The sequence below is a fragment of the Myotis lucifugus genome, unplaced genomic scaffold (genome assembly GCF_000147115.1).
Source record: "Myotis lucifugus unplaced genomic scaffold, Myoluc2.0 scaffold_380, whole genome shotgun sequence".
NCBI classification, from domain to species: Eukaryota; Metazoa; Chordata; class Mammalia; order Chiroptera; family Vespertilionidae; genus Myotis; species Myotis lucifugus.
In genome coordinates this window covers 1,011,079-1,015,867 of record NW_005871428.1, presented here as the reverse complement: position 1 = coordinate 1,015,867, position 4,789 = coordinate 1,011,079, and the positions used below count along the sequence as shown (strand labels likewise).

The 4,789-nt window shown below is 48.3% G+C and overlaps 1 long non-coding RNA gene across 1 annotated transcript; it reads left to right on the top strand.

The window, feature by feature from the left end:
- The first annotated feature begins 391 nt into the window (after nt 1-391).
- On the top strand, nt 392-4,143 carry LOC111828487. The gene is made up of 2 exons (XR_002832372.1): nt 392-2,084; nt 3,429-4,143. It is a non-coding gene; the product is annotated as an uncharacterized LOC111828487 (long non-coding RNA).
- Nucleotides 4,144-4,789: the final 646 nt, after the last annotated feature.

Genomic DNA, 4,789 nt, shown 5'->3' with positions numbered 1-4,789 from the left:
TGAACCCACTGTTCTCAATTGCATGTTGGAAACAGCTGTTTGTTTGTGTGGGACTAGCCAATTTACTCTCATTAACTGGTCTGTATGAAGTGAAAGCTACTTTAATTTATTCTGCTTTTCTGTTGATAGGCCTGGCTGAACGTTTGGGCTGGACCCGTAATGGTCTGCAAAAGTCTCTTGGCAGCAACAAGAATTATTTTTCTCAGAGTCTTTTGCTCACTATTAAAGGGAAATCAGCCCACTTAGCTAATAAAAATTTCTGTCTATCAGTTGCTCTTACCTAGGTTGTAAATTTACTGTATTAAATTGAAGTTCTAGGGTAGATTTAAAGGTTAAGATGTTAATGCTTTTGATTTGCAGAAATTCTGAATGGGAGTGGCCCACTTTCCAGGTGGGATGGCTGGACGTAGGGACTTATGATTTAACCACCGCTTTTCAGGTTCACCATGTTGTCTACGGCCGGCCGGGTCACCCCGACCAAATTCCCTATATTCAAGTGTGGGTCGATATTTTGACTGAAAAACAGGTGGTTAAAGAGTTGCCAGAATGAGGAAAATAAATTGGGACAGAGACAGACAGTCCTCTTGGCTTCGGCCCAGAAGGGCAAAACCCCCCGTTCTCCAAGGTCTGGGTGAGGAGGCACTCCCCAGGGTCAGGCCTCCCCCGTATACTCCTCCACCCACTGGTCCCACGGTGGCAAAAGACCCTGATCGGAGCCCTGCCTCCTCCACAGCCGGTTTCCTTTCCTCCGGAAACACCAGTCCAGGGCCCGGCTGCTTTCTCCCCTCCTCGAACTGGGCAGGGGACAGCGTGTGCAGGCACGGAGGGGGAGGGCCGGTGGGGCCCTGCAGGCGTCCCCTGGTCCCGCTCCTGTGTTGCCACTGCGGCAGGCAGGCTGTCTGGACCTGGGTCCAGACAGGCAGCCTTTTGTGGTCTGTGTCCCATTTTCTACCAGTGGCCGGTACGGTTAGAGGGGCCGGGGTCCTTCTTTCTCCCAGAACCCACAGGGTTAATCTCTCTTTTGGAGTCCGTGATTTTTTATAATTGTCAGCAGCTACTGCAAACCCTTCTCACTTCAGAAGAGAGAGAGAGAGGGTCAGGGCAGAAGGGAGGAAACTTGTTCTGGGTCCGGATGGACAGCCTACATCTGACCAAGACAGATTAGAGGCTGTGTTTCCCTTCAGGCTACCCGACTGGAACCCCAATAGTAACGGGAAAGGAGGCTCTCGATCGGTATCGCCAGACTCTATTAAGGGGCATCCGAGCTGCTGCTCAGAGACCCACAAACCTCTCTAAGGTGACAAAGACAGTCCAGGGGCCTAACCCTAATGCCCCGGAAAATCGGAGGGCTGTCAATGTTGCATTTGTTTCCCAGTCGACTCCAGATATTAGAAAAATTGCAGAAGTTAGAGGGCTTTGAGGAGAAATCAATCTCTGAGTTGGTTGAGGTGGCCCAGAAGGTTTTTAACAATCGGGAGGACCCGACGGCAGGTTTAAACACCTGGATGGCGAAGGTCCTCCTGGCCATAAGCAAGGAAAAAAAGGCCCAAGGGGCCGGAGAGACAAGAAGGGCAAAGAAAAGCCTCGAGGGAGAAAAGAAGTCCAACCCTGGCTTGGGAAAAATCAGTGTGCATTTTGCAGAAAGGAAGGACATTGGAAAAGGGAGTGCCCTGAACGTGCGAGGGAACCGACTCCCATGTTGGTGAAGGAGGTGGATTAGGGTTGTCAGGGCTCAGCTGGCCCCTGAGAACCCAGGATAACCCTGACAGAGGGGGGCCAAAAGGTGGACTTCCTTGTGGAACTCAGCACTCACTCAGGCCCTCTGGTAGGGGAAAGGAACATTTCAGCTTTCTGAAAACAGCCGCCTTGAACACGGCCACACTCCTCCCTGACGAGACACTGACTACCTTCACTTCCCTCCGCGAGAACTTTGTGGACCAGCCCCTGCAGAATCCGGATGAGACCCTCTACACCGACGGGAGCAGCTTCGTAGAGGAAGGTACCCGGTATGCAGGGGCGGCAGTAGTGACATGAGGAGGAGCCAGGGGAGATCTGCAATCTGCCAGGATTAGAAAGAAGCCCTGGTGAGCGCCCCGGCACTCATCCTGCCAGACCTACCCAGGGACTGCAGGGATATATCTCCTCACACTGCCCTTACAGGAGGACACAGGAGCCACCTTAAGGACTCCTGACCTCAGGAGGAAAGGACATTAAAAATGCTCCTGAGATACTCAACCTCCTAGCAGCCATATAGGGGCCAAGGAAGTGGCTAAAAGACCAGTAGGGCCCCTAGAAGTTCTCATAGCCCTGCCAGCACAAAGGCTCCCAGAGAAGCCTACTCATCTGCCAGAGGAGCAGAGGCTAGCTGAGAAACTAAGGGCCCGGGAAGGAGAGGCTGGATGGCTGATTCTGCCAGACGGGAGGCCTATAGTGCCAGAAGCCCTGGGGCAGACCATCGCTTCCCAGACCCACCAGAGCACCCACCTGGGGGGAACGAAGCTATCGGAACTACCGGGAAGAGAATTTTACATCCCAGGGCTCCAGAAAATGTCCCAAGACTTAGCTAGAAGGTGCCAAGTGTGTGCCCGGGTGAACCAAGGGCCCCCTGTTGTGGCCACGCCAGGGCAGCGATTCTGAGGTCAGAACTCCGGAGAACACTGGGAAGTGGACTTCACCAAGATACCAGGAGGACAAGGAGGGTATAAATACTTGCTGGTTTTCATTGATACCTTCTCTCGCTGGCCTGAGGCATACCCAACCAAGGCAGAGACAGCACAGGTAGTAGTTAGGAAACTCCTCACTGAAATTGTCCCCCGATTTGGCCTACCACTATACATGGGGTTTGACAATAGCCCAGCGTTTATCGCCAAAGTTACACAATCCATAGTTAACACTTGGAGTGCGGGAAACAAGTTAAGTCGGCTCGCGTGAATTGCGCGTACTCCGCGGGAGCCGTCTTTAACTCGGTTCATATAGATTTGCGGTGGAGTGCGGGAAACGTGTAAACTCGGGCCGATTGTAACTGCGTATTACCAAATATTTGTTTGTAATCCACCCTTTTGGTGGATGGAACAAAACCAAAAGACAGAGCCATCTTATATTTTGGCGGGAAATTCACCCGCACTCCAAGTGTTAAGGCCCTAAGGGTTACCTGGAAATTACATTATGTTTATAGACCACAGAGTTCTGGACAGGTAGAGAGGATAAATTAGACCTTAAAGGAAACATTAACTAAATTAAAATTAGAGACTGGCGAAAACTGGGTAAGTCTCCTTCCTTTTGCTCTCCTCAGAGCTAGGTACACTCCATATGTACAAGGATTGACCCCTTTTGAAATAATGTTTAGGCGACTGCCACCATTGGTGCCCAAGATGGGGGAGGAGGAGGTCGCCCGTCTCTCTACCCGTAATTTGCTTAAGTCTTTGCAGGCACTCCAGCAAGCTGCCACATCAACCCAGCGGATTGTGCAAGAGGCTCACCGAAACGCTGACGTCCCGGGGGTGGATGATGCGAGCCAGTTTTCCCCTGGTGACTTAGTCTGGGTGAAAAGACACCAGCCCGGAGGGCTCAAGCCACGCTGGGACGGTCCGTATACTGTAGTCCTCAGCACCCCCTCAGCAGTCAAGGTAGCCAGGAAGAGACATTAAATCCATCGCACCCAAGTGAAGGCAGCGACAGTGGTGACAGCCCCCAGAGGTAGAAAGTATAACCAACCCAGGACCCACTGAAGGTGAAGCTGGTACCTGCACACCCAGTACTATCAGCTAGTGGATACTAGCGACGAATCCAGGGTCTGAATTCGTCCTTAAAGACCAGTAGGGAGTGTTAAGTTAAGCCCCCCTTGTACTGGGGAAATGGAACCAACTGTGGTCGAGGGTAGTCTAGGGTACGGGGCAAGTTTATATTAGTAGCTGGAGCAACAGGGCAAAGTTAATTAATACCTTAACGGGGCAGTATTGATTAATGTAGCCCTGGTAACTTTGTGTCTGTATCCCAGGTAACTTTGTGTGTGTTTAGCGAACCGTTTTGTAGTTTCTGTGTAAAAAAGGCTTGCCTAGAACCAGGTTCAACGCTGTCGTAGGAGAGAACGCCTATGGCAGTCACTGGCTGGTTTCAATAAATCCTCGCTTGCTGCTTAAGACCTAATTGGAGTCGGTGGTCTTACTCTCGCGAATGTTGGTCCACAACAATCTGAGAAATTCCAAGGATTTCTCTTGCCACCTAAAATTTAAGGCTTCTAAGAGTTTAAAGTTCAAATTAAGTTAGGAGAAATTATATGGTTGTGATAATAAAATGCATAAAGTTTAGAAGTACATTTTTAAGAAAAATAATTCTTGCATTTTCTCTGGAGAAATTAGTAGTTCAAAGTAGATTGTAGTCCTTATGTGTACTATGTGTGGTAAAATTTCAACCTAGGATATAATATTTTATATGGTCTGATTAAAAAAGAGGATTTTATGGTCTCAACCAAATTTTTATTATAAAAACCAGTTTAAATTTAATTAATATCTTTTAGAATAATAACAAAAAGTAATATAATCTTTAGGTTTGTATATTTGATGGTCTTTCCAAGTTAGATTTCACGACTTTAACCTAGAGATAGCCTTGGGACATTTCAAGAGCCCTGGAATGATTCAAAGATTTATTCTCTCTAAAAAGAAATATTTTTGAACTAAATTAGGCTGATCTAATATACTTGAAATCACGTGGGAAGCTTTCTCAAATAAAAATTAATAACTTCTATTTATATACATATATTTTAAATGTTATAAAAGTTTCCACCTCTAAG